The following is a 20,071-nucleotide window of genomic DNA, read 5'->3' on the forward strand; positions in this document are numbered from 1 at the left end:
AAATAATGCTAGAGTGATGGCAGCCTAATAAGTATAAATGAGTAGTGGAATGTGCAGGTCTTTCCATGGGCATGTATGAGTAATGTGAACAAGAAATGCATAGGATTTTCTATGCAAAAATTACGGATAGATGCAATACGCAGGTTTTTCCATAAAGCTAACATTAGCCAGGGACATGTAGATATTTTGGTGAGAATATTTATGGCGGACGTGGTGTAAGATGGCGCTATAAATGGTAAAAGTAATGTGAATTGGTCCATAGGTCTCCTTTTGGACAGTGAATAACTGAGGCAATGGGAAGATCATGGGGCTATAAATAAAAGAAGTACCGTAATATGAAGGTCTTTCAATAGGACTGTGGATAAATGACTGAGGTGATGTGCAAGCCTTTCCAAACTGTGAGTGACAGAAGCAGTGCAAAGTTTGTCTTTAGAAAGGTATGAGATCTCATTCAGAAGTTCATGATGTTTCATGTACAAAAAAAATGGTCCAAGTGTCATCAGTGATTTTCATCCGACTTTCATCCTTGTTTGGTCAGTGTCAGTTTTTACCATCAAAGTTTCATCAGTGATTTTCATTTAAGAAAAACAATAAAAAAACTACAAAGCTTATTAATTACAATGTTAATCACAGACAGTACAAGGATTGCATTCCGATGCCATCTGTGTGCTGTCTGTGTTTTTCGCAGACCCATAGAATTGCATGGGTGATTTAAATTTACGGACACATATTTTCTTTTTTAATAGATCCAATCCAAAGAGCGCTTCAAAAACACTTAGATAAAAACTATTCCTATTCATTCCTATTAGAAATCCATCTTGCTGTTCACATGAAAAGATTTTAAAAATGGCCAGTGAGAAAAAAAAGTTTGTGTCCCTTCTTTGAAGAGGATCCTGATGGAATCTGCTCCAAACTAAGCACTGTCCAATCAATAGGCTGCAAAGAACAGGGAAAAAACTCTTCCAAAACTCTGAAAAAACGATTTAGTAAACTCTTCTAAAAGCTTCCCAACAAAGAGCCATATCCTGAGGTCTGATGTATGCAGTGTCTTTTTCCGGCGGATTCCAAAGTGCCCCCTAAAGTGAACATGTCCAAAACAACATTGCTATGCACATGTTCTGTCTTATGTTACTTTTTAAACTGCTTCAGAGTTCGGAAAGTCTGAAGAAAAAGAAGTGACACGCCCTTCACCTCCTTTTCGCACAGTATAAGGCTGGCTTCACACATCCTGATATCTCCGGTACCGGAGATATCAGTGTCCGTGTGTGTACTATGTGCGGCACACGTGTGGCAACTGTGTGCCACCCGTGTGCTGCATCAGTACCACACGGACGGCAAGTAGCGCTACTGTAAGCGCTGTTCCCCGGAGGCTGGTGCTGAATGCGGCTGTCATCCGTTCTCCCCTGCTCTGCCTGCAAGCAGCGTGAGCAGGGGAGAATGAATAAATGAGAAGCTGCGGGCATGGGTTCAGTAACTAGATGTAATGTCACTGAGTCACTGTGCTCGCTGCCGGCATGAACTCATGTGACCTCAGGACCGTGGGAGAATGCAAGTGATGAGGTCACGGCAGTGCAAGCTCTGTCACAGTGACCTCTGTTGTGAATTCCGTTCTCGGACTCCCTCCTGTGGTCATGAATGGTACTTTGGTTGGTTCTGTTCTTGGACTCCCTCTGGTGGCTTCGAGCGGAACTGCTGGTCACTGAGGTTGGCTTTATCAGCTGCTCTCATTTATTGCTATGCTGCTTCCCTATTTAACTCCACTCAGATCGTTACTTCATGCCAGCTGTCATTGTTTCAGTATTGGTTCAGATCTCTCTTGGACTTCTCTGAGGACCTGTCTACTCCAGCAGAAGTTAAGTCTTTGCTAGTTCATTTGTTGTTACTGCTAATTTCTAGTCCAGCTTGCTATCATGATATTCCCTTGCTAGCTGGAAGCTCTGGGGTGCAGAGTGGCACCTCCACACCGTGAGTCGGTGTGGGGAGTCTTTTTGCTTACTCTACGTGTTTTTTTGTAGTCTTTTGTGCTGACCGCATAGTTCCCTTTTCTATCCTCTGACTATTTAGTGAGATCTGGCCTCCTTTGCTAAAACCTGTTTCATTCCTGTGTTTGTGACTTTCCTCTTAACTCACAGTCAATATATGTGAGGGTCTGCCTTTACCTTTGGGGAATTTCTCTGAGGCAAGGTAAGGCTTCTATTTCTATCTTTAGGGGTAGTTAGCTCTTAGGCTGTGAAGAGGCGTCTAGGGAGAGTTAGGTACGCTCCACGGCTATTTCTAGTGTGTGTGAAAGGAGTAGGGTTTGCGGTCAGCAGAGTTCCCACTTACCCAGAGCTAGGCCCAATTTTGAATTTACTCATCAGGTCATTCCGGGTGCTCCTAACCACCAGGTCCATAACAGACCTCATCACTTGCAATCTCCCACGGTCCCGAGGTCACAGGAGTTCATGCCGGCAGCGAGCACAGACTCAGTGACGTCACCGCTAGTTACTGAGCCTGCGCCTGCTGCTTATCATTCATTCCCCAGTAGTTTACAGCCGGACCGGTAGCATTAGCACCGCTCCCGGTTGTAAACTGTACATTCCCCAGTTATGGATTACGTCGTGGGACTGACTGAACGCCGGACAAGTATGGGTATATTGTTGTTTTGTTTTGTTTTTTACAGGAGATCGAGGGCATCACTTGGATTACCAGTATAATAAAGATGGAAAAACTGTGTGGTGTATAATTTCATTAAAGTACTTTATTCTGCATTTTTGTGTTTATTTAACCCTTTACTAACTATAGGATTAGTAATGGATAGGTGTGTTATTGACACCTCTCCATTACTAAGCCGGGCTTAATGTCACCTTACAATATGAAGGTGACATTAACCCCCATTACCCCACTTGCCACAGCTACAGGGCAAGTGGGAAGAACCTGACAAAGCTCCAGAATTGGCACATCTAATAGATGTGCCTTTTCTGGGCAGCTGCGGGCTGCTGTTTTTAGGCTGGGGAGGCCCATATTCATAGGGGGACCCCACGCCAGGTTTTTCATTCATACATTCTCCCCTGCTCATGCTGCTCGCCGGCAGAGCAGGGGAGAATGAATGACAGCCGCGTTCAGCACCAGCCGTCGGGGAACAGCGGCTTACAGTAGTGCTACTTCCCCAGCGGCCGTCCGAGCTCACGGAGGACAGTGTGCACTGTTTTCCATGTGCACATGTGTGGCACATTTTGCGGCCTGTGTGTCCGGGTGAAAACGGACATGTCGGCGTGTTTTGCACACAGACACATGGTCAATGAAAACACGCTGACATGTGCGTAGACCCATTCATTAGAAGGGGTCAACGTGTGTCAGTGTCTCCGGTACGTGAGAAAACTGTCATCACACGTGCAGGAGACACTGATGTGTGAAACCGGCCTAAAGGCCGTTTTAAGTATTTCGTCAGTATTTTACCTCAGTATTTTTAAGCCAAAGCCAAACTGGGTGAAAAATGCAAAAGTGGTGACGTGTTTCTATAATACTTTTCTTTGATTGTTTTACTCCTGGTTTTGGCTTACAAATACTGAGGTAAAATATTGATCAAATACTCAACATGTGAACATGGCCTAATAGAAACATGTCACCTCTTCTGCATTTTTCACCCACTGCTTAGTTTGGCTTACAAATACTGAGATAAAATACTGACCAAATACTGAATGTGTGAACATGGCCTAATAGAAACATGTCACCACTTCTACATTTTTCACCCATTCCTGGTTTTGTCTTTCAAATACTGAGGTGAAATACTGACCAAATACTGAATGGGTGAACTGGGCTTAAAAGATGCTGGCGGTGGCGGCGAAGATGCTTCAGAAAACTATTTGCTTGACAGTTGTGCCTGGGAAAACTCGATGGCTGCAATAGTGCCTAAAAGACGCCGTGTATGCTGACAGAGTTTTTTGAGGAGGTTTTGGAGCAGAAACTGAGCGTAAACTCTCCAAATCCTCCTTGAAAACTGAAAACTAGTCAAAAACTTAGGTTTTGCTCAGTTTATGCTCCAAAAACTTTGTGTGCACAGTCTCTAAAGAAGTTTTCTGCTTGAAAAACTTGTCGGATTAATCGACCTAAAAAAATTCCATGTGAACAAGAGAGAGTACGCACAGGTCCTAATAGTTTTGGCAGTGAGCACAATGAAGTTGTGTGATGTCTGTGGAGTTTAGAAGTTGGAATAATACTATATGTTTCCATAGAAGTAGTCATAGAAGTAGTCCTGAAGCATGTGACGAGCACCATATGTGAGTTATGACGTAGGCTGTGATTATTCTCCTAATCAGTCTGGATAATTCATCCTGTCTGGGATGCCCACTTATAGAAGCCATATAGAATGTTCCCTATGAAGGAGTCTTCCTATTGATCACCACTAACACGTTACAATTAAGCCAATAGCTGTGATCACTACGCAATGTCAGATCATTCGTCAGATCGGATCTTGCTGCCTTCTTTGCAGTAATTATCTCTATGACCGCTCATCTTCCGCCGGACCGTGATGACATCTGTATGGGTACACCCTACCATACCGAAGTGTGAATGACAGAAGCGGCTTCTTGCAGCTGGGAGTATGAATGACTGAAGTGTTGCTGGGCAGGTCTCCGTGTAGGGGCTTGGATGACGGAGATGCTGGTGTGCGGGTCTCTCATGTGAGGGGATACGGATGACGGGAACCGGTGCTGTGTGATTAGGCTCAGGCCGGAAGGGGTTAATCTCTCCTGTATTGGTCCTAAACAGTGGCGGCTTCTTGCTGCTATTGGGAAGCAGCTGGTTTTGGGGGAAGGGAGCTGGTCACACACACTCACATCCCAGTAATGAGGAGATAGACGCATGCAACACACACAGAGGGGACAGACATATCCACACAGGCGTAGCGCAGGGACGGAGCATTTCTTCGGCTCACACTGGCACACTGTGACTGAGGGGCTGACAGGGACATCTCTGCCTCTCTGCCTTTGTGCCTTGCAGCCTGCGTGTGTGTGAGCGCCTGCAGCAGGGTGTTGTGTGTGTGAGTCTGCGGTAAGGTGTGGGGGTCCTGTGTGTTGTCTCTGCGGTGCGGGGGGAGTGCAGCTATATGCGATCTGTCTCCTCAGTGCAGAGTGTGATCAGACTGGCCCTGCCTGCAGGTGAGTGCTGCTGTGCTCTAATGTCTAGCACACAATGCATGGATGTTCAGCATTGATCGCCCTCTCCCAGCATGTCAGCCTCCTCATTCTCAACGTGCATCATCCATACTGTGCATGCATACATGTTCTACAGCTCCAACATCTGCATGTGTCTATGTGAGTGAGCCATAGGCGACATGCAGCCGGCTCTGTAGCCTCCCCATCACACACACTCACCATCCGGCTCTACGTCCACATCTACATTATGGTGTTGGGGCAGATCGTGCGCACACTTGTGTTCCGAGTTGTGTCACTGTATAGGGCTCAGTCATGCGTCTGCATTCAGGGTCCTGGCTTATTAATAGTCATTTAGATGCGATGTGGGTAGTTGGCTTCTCTTTTATTTTACTTAGCTGTTACCGGCATCTCATGTAGAGCGCTGATCACATTGTGGATGTCTATGATCACATAGTCCAAAGTCTTTCATGCATATGCATCATGCATTGAGTAATATGGGGCGGTTGCTACCGGCTGTATTGGGAGAATTAAAATTTTAAGGTGGTACCTGAGGGTTTTTTTTATGTAGATACGGGTAGGTGTGCCAGTGCATACAGGAGGGTAGCTAAGTCACTCATGAAGGGGAGACGTCCCATCCACATCAGTGCTATTTCCTTTCCTGGCATGTCCAGGCTGCCCGCGCCTGTGCGCTGGACCAGTCACTCATGGTTCTGGTTCTGTGTACGTCCCTTCTTAATTCCTATGCACTTATTAATGTGCAATTCTGTCTTATATACACCTGTTCTGCATGTGTGTGTCTATCCTTCTTTCTTGGCTATCACTTTTTTAGCTGTGTTATAACAAGGTTTATTCATGTATAAAATGATTATCTGTTTATTTGAATGACACTAATAACTAAAGAACTATTGAATAAATACAAAATATTTATATATTAATATATATAATATCTATATCTCTCTATATAAAAATGTGTATATAAAACGGTTCTGTATATTGCTTATATATTACTGCGCAAATTGTATTGTATGGAAGTTCTTGTAATATATTATTATTATTATTATTAGAATTAGCCATTTATAGGTGACAGCTATTTCTAACATCAAATTCAGCAATAGAAACTGGTAAAATAGATCTATAAGGAATAAATAGCTATTTGTCAACCTGTTTCTTACATAGGGATATGCTTATGTACTGGTGTAGCAGAGCTGAGTTTGTCATATTGTATAATTACATTACACTGTTCTCTGTGGGTTTCCATAAAGCTGTATTATAGAAATATGAACCCACTACCCTGACACTAATATGACAATACAAGAAATAAACTCAGCTCTGCTACATAGGTGCACCCAGCACTGCCGCCACACAAGCTGCCTCCTTCATTTGCAGTGTTTTGTTGCTGCCAGATCCAGTTGGAGTCACACACTGAAGCGAGCCTTTATCCTGGACTATTCACTGTCACAAGCTTTCATCCCTCACTGTGGGAGTCTTTAGCCACTTACATGTAGTGTTGTGTGGGCAGGCTGGGTCAGCATTCCCCGGCATGTGTGGCTCTAACTGGAGCTGATCAGTTGTCCAGCGATAAGTGACAGGACTTTAGAAAAGATCCTGAAAAATACCTCACAAAACCATGCCTTTAAGCGCTGCCATTCGCGCTGTGCCACATGGTCACTACACTTCAATTACAGCGACAATTTAGGGAACCTGAAAGCTAAAGTTGGCACATCACAGAAGAAGAGTTACTGCACAGAAATGACATTTTTTAGTTATTTTTTTTAGACAGAAGTGAGATAACATGGTGACCACAAAAACATTTTTAGATTTTCAGACATTAAAGCCTTTGAGGAACACCACAGCCAGTCTTACTGCAGCCTGAATGGCTGATAACAGAGAAAACACATTACACAGCTCACAGGGAATAAATATGGATACTTGAATCAGAGAAACTGAATATGGAAATTCTTTAGACAGAGATAAAGTGTTCTTACTCATTGCACAGAGCCATATATCATGGGCTGGCGGCCCCACAAACCACACGGGTCACTATGGAGGCTGCTTAGTCAGCACTTCTTATTTCTCACTTATTCTTTCACCTCTCTGTATTTATTCTAGCAGTACTAATATCGCAGGCAATGTACCAAGACTTCTTATTAGCATTACTAACACTTTTAGTTACTACTACTGTTCCTTATAGCTACTAATACTAATATTACCAGTTATATCTACTGCTGCTAAAGCTATATATAACATATACTACTAATATTACCTATAGTTACCACTAATATTACCTATAGTTACTAGTTATGTTACAGTACTTACAGATACTACTAATACTGCATATATTCCATATAGCTTCATTAATAATATGACATGTAGTATATACTGCTAATGTTACTTATAGCTATTACTACTATTACATATAACTAGTACTAATTGCTAGATTTGCTACTATTACATATAATACCTACTGCTATTATTACGTATAGCTACTGCTGGTGATAATGCATATTAGATCTACTACTAACTTTACATACCATATATCCACTACTACTTATACTTCCCGTCAGTACTACCACTTGTATTTGCTACTACTAATTTAGCTACGGCGTTTCAGAGAAAAACATAACTTAAAAGTTGCTGGAGACCAAGCCACACAGGATAAGGCCGGTTTCACACGTCAGTGGCTCCGGTACGTGTGGTGACAGTTTCCTCACGGACCGGAGACACTGACACACGTAGAAGCATTAAAATAAATGCGTCTCTGCACATGTCAGCGTGTTTTCACGGACCGTGTGTCCGTGTGCAAAACACGGAGACATGTCAGGGTTCGTGGGAGCGCAAGGATCACACGGACCCATTAAAGGCAATGGGTGCATGTAAACACGTACTGCACACGGATGCCGTCCATGTGCTGTCCGTGTGCCAACTGAGGACCACATGGATCATGCAGGAGACAGTGCTACAGTAAGCGCTGTCCCCTCAGCGTGTGGTGCTGAAGCCGTCATTCATTCCTTCTCCCCAGCAGCGTTCGCTGGAGAGAAGGAATGAAAAATCAATGGTTTTTTTGTGTGTGTGTTTAAGCATGTTTTGTGTGTGTTTAAGTGTGAAGCATCACGGGAGCTGGGTGAGTATTTTAATGCAAGCAGGCAGGCGCACAGGGGGTGGGAGGCAGGAGGTGACCAGGAACTTTATTTTAAACACACACACAAAAAAAACAATGATTTTTCATTCCTTCTCTCCAGCGAACGCTGCTGGAGAGAAGGAATGAATGACAGCTTCAGCACCACATGCAGGAGGGACAGCGCTTACTGTAGCGCTGTCTCCTGCATGGTCCGTGTGGTCCTCAGTCGGCACATGAGCGGCACAGGGCTGCCGCATGTGTGCCACACTGATGTGCCACGTGAGCACACGGACACGGATAATTCCGGTACCGATTTTTCTGGTACTGGAATTATCTGGACGTGTGAGACTGGCCTAATGGTCAGACAGGCGGTCCCTGGCGGCTTCTCCCCTCCTGCTTTCCTTATGTGACAGGTCTCTCCCTGGATGCATGTATTGGGATAGACTGGTTGCTACAGGGGTTACTACAAGTTTAACACAAATCGACATCTCCAGAACACATACAATCATTCCCCATACAGAAAAAGTGCTGGAGTACAAAATAAGCACAGGACAAGTCCCATTACAAATCGATCCTACAGAGAACTGTGGAGTAGAACGTCCCAAAAATCAGAAACTGTGAACTTAATTATAAAAATACTAATTTTTATTGAACAAATATAGACAAAACAAGTAAAAAAAATTCAGTGTTTGGAAAGAAAGAATGGTGATGACACAATGACAAAAGCGACGCACCTAAAAACCATGTGTAGCTAAAGATGGCATCTCACCAGGGCGGCACAATCAGAGGAGTGGGTACTGATTATAATACAGAGGCACTATAAACTAAATCAGGCAGACACAGGTCTGATTACCCGAATGAACTGTGCATGCAAAACTGGCCTAAGTTCAATAGGGAGTATGGTACCTGCAATACTCAGAGTAAAAGGACAAAATTACATGACCTTAAATCAGTCTAAATAAAGTGCCACATGCCTACAGAAAGTGCCAAATATAGTGCTTACCCATGTGGGACATGGAGAAAATGCGTACGCTGTCAAGAACCCCAACGCACGTTTCACGCTGATGGCTTCCTCGGGGGGTAGGGTAGTAGGGATTACTACAAGGCAGCGAGAAGAAGGGACCCGCCTGTCCGACTAGTTCACTGTCCATGCGGCTTTGTCTTTGGCAGCATTTCAAACACACCTGGCTGAATTCATGCAGTCAGTGTCTGATACATGGTGCTTGTAGATCCGGCAGCATGTATCCGCTGTTAAGTTCTCTTTAAAATCCAATGGTCCCATAAGTGGATACTCCTGAATCTTGTTTTTCAGAGCTTCCAACGGAAGCCTTGATGTTGCCACTGATGTGTGGCTAAAACATGGTGTGCGCCCAGCTTTATAGCTACTCTTACTATCATGTAACATCTACTACTAACATTATAGCTGCTACTATTATCTACAGCTACGACTACTACTATTAATTATTCTGTCACAACGTTATCTATAGCTATCTACAACTATTACCTGCAACTTCTACTACTATCACTTATACACACTACTGCTATAGCTACTTCTGGTATTACTTATAGTAACTACTAATATTACCTACAGCTACTACTGGTATTACCTACAGGTGCTACCACGTATATCACATACAGGTGCTACTAACATTATATATAGCTCATTACTAATAGTAATGTTATTATAGCTCCTGCTATAGCTACTACTACTACTACTAAAATCACTTATCTACTATCACTATTACCACTAGCTACAGTTACTACTCAGACCTATATATACTACTAACATCACCTGTGTCAGCTGGGGGAGATAAGTGGCTCATAAGTGGATAAAGAATATTTTTCTGATAAGATATATTACAAAGGTTTTTTTTATCTTTGCTTCTACTATTGATTTATGCAAAGATTGTTGAAGCAACAATGACCAATTAACCCCTTCATGACATGCGCTATACATGTACGGCACATGTTGCGTCTCTCCCTTTGATGTGGGCTCCAGCACTGAGCCACCATCTTTCCCAGCACATATCAGCTGATTTTAACAGCTGACATGTGCCCCTAACAGCCGTGGGTGGAATCGTAATCCACCCATGGCTGATAAATGTCGCTGTCAATCTCTGACAGCGGCATTCAACACAATCATGAAGCCCTGCTCTGTGCAGCACAAGCGATCGAACGATCTCAGCTTAGTCTCCCAAATCACACCCCATTTGCCCCAATCAAAATAAACAATTAAAAAAAAAAATACACATATTTGGCATCGCCACGTTCAGAATCACTGGATCTATCAATATATAAAAAGAATTAATCAGATCGGTAAACAGTATAGCGAGAAAAAAAGTAAAAACACCAGAATTACGTTTTTTTGGTCTCCGAAACACTGCACTAAAATGCAATAACAGGTGATCAACCACTGAATCTGCACCAAAATGGTATCAATAAACACATCTGCTCGGCGCGCAAAAAATTGGCCCTCACCCAGCCCCAGATATTGAAAAATGGTGATGCTACGGATCTCGGAAAATGATGCAATTTGTTCAAGATAAAATATCTAGTTATTGAATACATAAATATGTAGGTGATGGTCCAGAGTCTGCTTTAATGTAGGCACCTGCCTATCACAGTGAGCACATGGCATAGGACAGGGAGATGGAAGAAGCAGGAGGAACATAATTGCTGGTATCAGGTGCCTGTCTCACACCTGGCAACAATAAAACGCGAGGGAGCCTATTATCTATTAGGTAAATTATGTTACTTGGGATTTTTTACATGCATTTGATCAAGTTTTGGAAACTGCGAATTTTGCCTCTTTTTGGTATGTCATGTTTTAAATGAAGCTACTTTGTTTTTGATACCTCCTGGTATTTGACGTCACAAAATTTTCTTGATACAGTCATGTGTGGATTACATGTGTTTTTAATGTATTTCTGTAGCGGAAAAGCACTAAAAATGCATATGCGTGTTTTACCTGCAGATTTTCTGCATCTAATGTAATTCTATGGGGAAAACCCACCCATAAAACTCAGTGTGCAAAATAAGTTGACATGGAGCAGAGGTCAGTGTTATAAAAAAAAAACCACAGAGTACATGAGATTTTTATAAATCCTATCCACTTTGCTGGATGTGAGCTGGAAGGTGCGGTATTTTTTTGCACAGAGGAAGATGCTTCAAGAAAACATCAGAAGTATTTTTCCCGTAATGTCTTCTTGGCATCTTTTTGGTCGTTTTATCAGGTACTTTGACCCTGACATTTTTTTATGTGTCTTTAAAGTAGTGAGCTGAAAGCCATCAGAAGAATGGTCAGGTCATTTCTTTTAGCGTCTTCACAGCTTTCACATTAAAAGAAGTTAAAAAAGACAGAACATATACACAGCAAGTTGTTTTGACATTGCAGTGCATATGTTGTATGTATGTAAGGCTACTTTCACACTAGCGTCGGTACGGGGCCGTTGCGCTGCGTCGGCCCGACGTACCGACGCATACTGTGCAAGCGCCGTACAACGGGGGCAGCGAATGCTGTTTTTCCACGCATCCGCTGCCCCATTGTGAGGTGCGGGGAGGAGGGGGTGGCGGACCGTCGGCACAAAAAAATGTTACATGTAACATTTTTTGCTGTCGGCGGTCCGCCACAACATGACGCAACCGTCGTGCGACGGCTGCGACGTGTGTCAATGCATCGCAATGCGTTGCTAATGTTAGTCTATGGGGAAAAAACGCATCCTGCAGACACTTTGCAGGATGTGTTTTTTCGCCAAAACGACGCATTGCGACGTATGCAAAAAAACGCTAGTGTGAAAGTAGCCTAATTCTGGCGTTTTGATTTTTTTCCCGCTATGCCGTTTAGCGATCAGGTTAATCCATTTTTATATTGATAGATCGGGCGATTCTGACCGCGGCGATACCAAATATGTGTATGTTTGATTTTTTTTTTTATTATTGTTTTATTTTGATTGGGGCGAAAGGCAGGTGGTTTGAACTTTTATATTCTTTTATTTCTTTATATTTTTAAAACTATTTTTCTTTAACTTTTATCAGATGCCCTCGCCGATATCAACGGGTTCAGATGACAATCTAACGTGTGTGGAAATCCCAGCCAACTGATGGTCGGGAGATATTTCAATCGTGCATGTGCGCTTGCGCAGTCTTGATCGGGGAGCCATGCATGCGCCATGATTAGCGGCTTCCCACGCTTGCTTTGTGACAAGCATCTTTGGCAGCACAGTCAGTAAATCTGGGTAGTACAAAGCTTTAGAGCGCACGCGCGGGGAGCAGCTCGTCATGGCGCATGCGCGGCTCCCAGATCCAGACTGTGCAAGCACACCTTTATGATACACTGCGCAAGTGCAGGAATTTTCAAAGTGGATTTGAGTGACGTTGGCGTAAATTGCGTGGGCCGCGACAACTTTGACTGCATAAAATGAAGCCCACCCCTATGACTGAATGAGCAGGTACAATATAACTATATAAAGTGCTTTTTGCACATTATTAGACCACCATTTTTAATGAAAAAAGCATGTTAGTGATGCATATTGCATCACTACCGACGCACTAGGGATAGCTTACATGCTAAAAAAGGACATGACAGGTTCCTTTTACCACTTTATTTGTGCAGCACATAAATAATATAAAATTGAAACCGTCAAAAACAGCACCAGAATTGCTGTTTCTTTTTCTATTTTTCTGAATAAAGAATTAATAAAAAGTTGGATAATAAGTTATACATACTCCAAACTGATAGATACAACTCATCCCACAAAAAACAACAAGCGCACATACAGCTACATCAGCATAAATCTAAAAATGTTATGGATCCAGGATGAGACACTTCTGAAGAGGTTAACAGGACAAAAAAAAATCGTAAGGAATAAATGCTGAACAAAAAAATCCAACTCGTCATGTAGATGGCAGCAATAATTTACCCAGTGTGAAAAAAGGATATTCATGAAAACAAGTATCCATGATGTCAAAATAATTACTCCAAAAATATCTTGAATCTGTCATAAGTAGTAATATCACCACCGTATTCACTGCAAACTCACAGCTGGGAAAAGCAAAACGCGGTCTGACGAGGATCTGCTGCTCTCCTGACATTTCTTGCCTTCCTATATTCCTATGGAACTTTGCCTTGTCCTCTCCCTCTGTTATTCCTCCTGGAAATGTATAACTAAATTGACAACTGAGCAATAATATGATCCTTGTTAACAGGTCTGTCTTACACAATGGGTAAAAAAAGACTGTGTAGGCAAGTGTAATGGTAAAATCCATTTGTCAATTTATTTATACATTTTCAAAAGAAATAAGAGGGGCGACATGTCCGTTTTAAAGATAATGAAGTGGAATTATTTGTCTTAAATCATTAGGGATTTGAAAGGAATGCCTAATTATATACTACAACATTTTTCTGGTCAACTGACAATTTCTGTAAGGCCTCGTCATTACGACTTCCGTGATTTTTCTTGTCTAAAAGTCTAAAATTATGGAACATTATTTATCAGTGTTTTGGATCCATGTAACCATTAGTGTTTTTTAATTTGCACACGGATTGTACATTAATGGCATTCATTTTCTGTTCCTGATTTTCATTGACACATCGACTTGTATGGCTAATTTTGATTTATAACTTGGATTAAAAACAGACATGTCTCAGTGACGTTTGGCGGACCACTCAGTCTGAAAATAACACGGCCATGTGAATAACAACATAAGCTCTAATGGCTATGTTTCTATCCTTGTCAATCAGACATCCATGAATCGTGTGTTCTATAGATCTATTCACATGTGCTTTTTTAGCCAACCAAAAAAATCACAGACTTGTCTGTTTTTTAAATGAGTCTTGGATCCAAGTTGCCCATACAAGTCTTTGGGTCTGTGAAAAATCACAAACGGCCGATGGATGTCATTACTGTACTGTCTGTGATTAACATTGTGTTGGATAAGAGAAGCTTTTCAATTTATTTTTTCAAACGAGAAAATCCCTGATAAAACACTGATGGTAAAAACTGACACACTGGTGGAACTTTTATCCAAAACACAAACAACGTTCCATTTTTTGACTTATGAGAAAACGCACTGATGACTGAATGAGTCCTAGAGGTAGGCAGGGGTTAAGTGTTGTATCATGTGTGATTTACATTATATATATTAACTTTCAACTTTGCATTGCTTTTAAATTCATCATCTAGACCTATAGTGAATGTAAAATGTCTACACACCCCTATTAAAATGACAGTATGTTGTCATGTAAAGGAATCATACCAAGAAAAATCATTTCACAACTTTTTCAGGGAATTCTTCTTCTCATCAGCTTTTTAAGCGAGGACTGAAGGTTTTGTTGCAAAAATGATTGAAATTTGTAACATAATCCCCTACACCATGATTAAATCCATAATTCCAGCTGGCAAAAAACAGCCCCAAAACTTTATACTACCTCCACCATAATTCACTGTGGGTATGATGTTCTTTTGGTGATACATGAAAAAAAAAGAGGGAATAATTCAGCTCACCCCTAAACATTTCCACCTTCAAGAAGTAAAATCCAGATGCTTTATTTCTATCCAATGTAAAATAGTAACATGACTGCTATGTACACCGGAGCCTGTATGCCTAGCCGGAATCACCGGAGGAAGATTGCCCAGAGAGGACCTGAATGTGTTTCGAACACCATGTGTTCTTAGACTCGGTTTCTGAGTCTAAGAACACATGGTGTTTGAAATGTGTTCAGCTGGATCTCCTCATTCTAAAGTGTTCTTTTGGTGATGCTTAATGTTGCCTTTATGCCAAACATGCCCTTTGAAGTTATGGCCAAAAAGTTTGACTTTGGTCTCATCACACCATATCATGTTTTCCCATATGCTTTTTGTAAACTTCATGTAAGTTTTGGTAAAACATAGGTGATCTGGATGTTTTTCTTTGTAAGATAAGGCTTCTGGCTTGCTACTTAACCCCACAATCCAGACATCTTAAGAATAAAGGAGATTGTTGTCACATGCAGTACACAATCAGTAATTGCTGCAGCTCCTTTAGTGTTACTGTAGGTCCATTGGCATCCTCCCAAACAATTGGAGACACATCCAGTTCTAGATAATGTCAGTGTTGTACTCAATTTAAGCCACTTCTTGATGATCGTCTTCACAGTGTTCCATAGTATAGCTGATGCCTTGGAAATTGTTTTGTGCCGTTTTCCTGATTGATAACTTTCAACAATGAGATCGCTCTGCTGTGTTGTAAGCTGTTTATGGATCATGGCTTCTCCTGTAAAATACAGCTAAGAAGATGCCAGGAAAATCCTACTAGAACAGTTAAGCGTTATATGGGGTTAATCAGAATCACTGTAAAAGATGACAGCTGTGCACTGACTACAATTTAACATGAGAACAAATGTGATTGGCTAATTCTGAACATAACCACCTCTCCAATTATAAGAGGGTGTTCACATTTATGCAATCATATTATTTTATTTTTGATATTTTTCGTCTCCCGCAAATGATTTCACTTTGTTTCTGAATGGATTTGTCTAAAAGGTGGGTGACATTAAAGGTGGAAAAAGTTCTGAAATGATTCTTCTTGGCGTTATTTTATTTTAAGGACTTAAACTCAGCATTTTAACAGGGGTGTGTAGACTTTTTGCTTACACTGTACATCCTGTAGATGTGCTGGTGGAGGTAGAGGTAGCGCACTGAACTTGTATGGTGCACCAGCATAAAACAATCTCCCTCATCTAGTGATAACCAAACGCATAGGTTTATGGTTTCCTTTTTGTAAGATTATCCTTATGCAGCACTGTGCAGCACACCGCGTCTTAAGACACAATTGCAAATATGTGCAGTATAGGAGCAATTTACTATAACTCAGACATATCTGCGAATACATTCAACTGGTGAAGAGCTCAGATGTTTCTCTAGAGATATTCACAGACTTGCATTTATTATCTGACTCACAAGACTGTGAGGAGAGATGCGATCTCCAATCTCTTGTCCTCATCTTCTTGTTGATGTCGTTGTCTTGTAGGCTATTTTGCATTAGTTTTGCATTAGTTTTTGTCACGGAGAAATGTTCATTTGTCACAAGGTTCGCATTACTGTGTATTATGGCATATTTCTTATTATGGATTTGAATAACAATCTTTGGCTGCCGTGGAATATGAATGCTTTACATAGAAGACAGATGAGGAGGGAAAAATGACCAAAAGAAGAAGAAAGTTTCACAAAAATTGCTACAAAAATTTTTATTATTCTGTGTCTGCCTTAGACTACATCTTATTTTTACAATTCACCAGACAACCTAAAACATGAGTCTCTGGAATGTCTGAAGTCATTTAACCTCTCGGTAACTAGGCCTGACTTGGCCCTGATGACCTTGTCAGGATTTTTTTCTCTTTTTTTTTTTCGTTTTAGCAGGCATATTTTTTTAAAATGGATGTGGCTTTGTTTTATGCAGAGTAAATTGTAATATTAAATTATGAGTCATAATGAGTAAATTCCAATATGCTTAAACAATGCATCGATTACCAATTTTATAACAAATACACGACGATTAAAAATGAAGAAGTTAGATGCTGATGTAAAGTTAAAACATCGTGATCTATAAAAGTAAAAAAATAACCCAAAAATGGCATAATAAGCTCAGGACAAATGCATGAACAAGGACAAAGTATTGTTCTAATATAATAAAGTTAATTATTCATAATAAAGCCAAAACTCATAAATATGCATATTAAAATCAATAGTCACTCTTGATGAATAGAAAGATAACTACAAAGGTCTCAACGTCAGACCCCAACGAACATTATTCTTTTTCTGCTTCTGGGGTTCTTTTTGGCATTTTTAGTTTAAATAAATTGTAATATTTTAGAGTTGTTTTTAGATACATATAAATTACTGTGTAGTTTAGAAAATATTTATTTGCAATGCAAATATAGCAAAAAAGCATTTTTTTATTTTTTTATTATTATTTATACTTTTACTTTTGACATTTTACACTTAATAAGCTATTGAATGAAGTGTCAGGTTATTACAGTCATTTTGATACCTAATATGTGTATATATTTTTTTATTATACAGTGGGTGAAATAAGTATTGGACCCGTCACCAGTTTTCTAAGTAAATATATTTCTAAAGGTGCTATTGACATGAAATTATCATCAGATGTCAGTAACAACCCATCCAATCCACACAGAAAAGGAAATCAAATCATAGATGTCCATAAAGCAAGTTGTGTAATAATGAGAAATGACACAAGAAAACAGTATTAAACACATGAAGACAGCTGCAAAAAGCCATGGAAAGGCATCACACTAGCTGAAATCGATCAGTAATTAGAAAGCAATCCTGCCTCTTAGTGAAACATAATATCAGCTGGTTCAACTGATGACTGATGACTTATAAAAAGGCATCTCATTACTAAGGTGCCACACAAGAAACATCTCATGATGGGTAAAACCAGTGAGCTGTCTCAAGACCTTTGCAACCTTACTGTTGCAAAACATGCTGATGGCATTGGTTTCTAAACTACTGATCTTCACAGTGAGCACTGTTGGGGCCATGATCCGCAAGTGGAAAGAACTTCTATCACTATAAACCGGTCATGATCAGGGGCTCCTTGCAATTTTTCAGACAAACGAGTAAAAAGAATTATCAGAAAAGTTGTCCAAGAGCCAAGGACCACCTACACAGAGCTATAGAAAGACCTGGAATTAGCAGGTGCAATTGTTTTCAAGAAAACTATAAGTAATGCATACAACCTTAATGGCTTGTATGTACACTCACCACACAAGACTCCATTTCTGAACACAAAGCATGTTCAAGTGCGTTTAAAGTTAGCTCAACAACATTTAGACAAGACTGTCAAATACTGAGAAAATATAGTCTGGTCAGAGACTAAAATTGAGCTCTTTGGATGCCACTATATACACCACGTTTGGATGACAAAAGGCACTGCATATCACCCCAAAAAACACCATACCAACAGTGAAGTTTGGAGGTGGGGATATCATGGTGTGGGGCTGCTTTTCAGCATATGGCACTGGAAAACTTCACATACCTGTAAATGAAGGAAGGATGAATGGACAAATGTACCAAGACATTCTGAATAAAAATCTGCTGCCATCTAGCAGGCTGGTGAAGATGAAATGATGATGGACATGTCAGCAAGACAGTGATCACAAACACACAGCCAAAAAAGCCGTCAATTGGTTTCAAAGAATGAAAATAAAGCTGCTAGAATGGTCCAGCCAATCACCGGACCTGAATCCATTAGGACATTTATGGAAGGAACTAAAGCTCAGAGTTCATAGAAGGAGCCCACCAAACCTTCAGGATTCGAAGAGTGTTTGTGTGGAAGAATGGGCCAAAATCACACCTGAGCAATGCATGCGACTAGTTTCTCTATACGGGAGGCTTCTTCAAGCTGTCAGAACCAACAAAGGCTTTCATACTAAGTATCAAATAAATTTCAGAGTGTTCAATGCTTTTCCCTGTGTCATTTCTGGACATCTATGGTTTGACTTCTTTACCTGTGTGGATTGGATGGATTGTTACAGACATCTGATGAGAATTTCATGTCAATTGCACCTTTAGAAAAATATCTATTTAGAAAATTGGTGACACATTGTAAGTATGTATTGTATTGGGAACTACTTTATTTTTTATTACGCATTATGAAAGTAATAAAATATGTTTTATAAATATTTTTAATTTTTACATCATTTGATCTCTGAGAGATGATAAAAGATCTCTGAGGAACATGTTTTTTTTTCTGTTACGTAAGCATTCATAGGAGCCACAGTTACAGGTAAAACAGGTCCCTGCTGAGGCTAAATTGGCTAAAGTGATAGTAAGAATTTAATGATAGTCTATGATAAAGCAATCTTTTATGCCATTCAGGGTTTGTGAAATACTCGGTGACTTCCTCTATGAACTCTGCAAGGTATGCTATTAGACTGGGGTCCACTGTTGGACAGCCCTTTTTAAATGCTAAACCCCAGATAAAAATTTTAAAAAACTATATAATCTTGTGACTGACCGGCAAGGGCTTGTTCCAGTGATACCTGCACTATGTTTTTTGGTGGTCATGTGACATTCTCATCCTATCAACCGTCACTGATGGATGCATTCTTCACAGTCCCGACAGTTTACCAATCACCTGTAACTCATGTCCAAAAGCAAGGTAGCTTAGAGGGTTGGTCCAGCGGATACAAATTATTTTTACAAGGACTCAGACCAGAAATGGCAGTTAGTGCGCATCAATCACTTGCTGAGGTGGGTCCACACTATGGCTAGTGTTTTGCAGAGTGGACATTTCCGGTATGTTTTTGTGCTTTATATATACTTACAATTTAAATAATTATATACATACAGTAAAACCCCTATGGCACACTGAAATCAATAAATGCAAAAATACCACGATAGTTATACTTAGAAAAAACAGAGTACTTAGGATTTTTTGCTAAAAAACAAAATCAGCTAATGGCCTCTCCTCCTTGACAAGGTGTACCCCATCAGGATGGTCCCTAACGCTAACGACTCACCTCTTTATGTGCATACCAAGGCCTGAAATGAACAGGGGCCGAGGAATCCATGTTTGATTGCGTTCATTGTATATATATGTTTGTTTGATAATGGCCGCAGCGTATTTGTGCACTTGCATATTACTTTAATACTATAAGTAACGCCATTGTATGTGCTATACATATAAAATACACACATAGGTAAGTACCTGTGTAACATCATATTACCTGCCTCGTACTTCTCATGGGTAACGGTCTCTATTATCGCACCAGCAGCATCTTGCCGACACATTTTAAGGTTCTGTTCACATTTCT

At 40.7% G+C, this 20,071-nt stretch overlaps 1 protein-coding gene across 1 annotated transcript in view; it reads left to right on the forward strand.

The window, feature by feature from the left end:
• Positions 1-4,619: 4,619 nt before the first annotated feature.
• Positions 4,620-20,071, forward strand: part of ASIC1 (acid sensing ion channel subunit 1) — a 360,279-nt gene continuing 344,827 nt past the window's right edge. Inside the window, exon 1 of the mRNA XM_077298058.1 lies at positions 4,620-5,138. The gene's annotated coding sequence lies outside the window, so the exon portion shown is untranslated. The remainder of the gene's footprint in view (positions 5,139-20,071) is intronic.

Source organism: Ranitomeya variabilis, chromosome 3 (assembly GCF_051348905.1).
Source record: "Ranitomeya variabilis isolate aRanVar5 chromosome 3, aRanVar5.hap1, whole genome shotgun sequence".
Classification (NCBI taxonomy): domain Eukaryota; kingdom Metazoa; phylum Chordata; class Amphibia; order Anura; family Dendrobatidae; genus Ranitomeya; species Ranitomeya variabilis.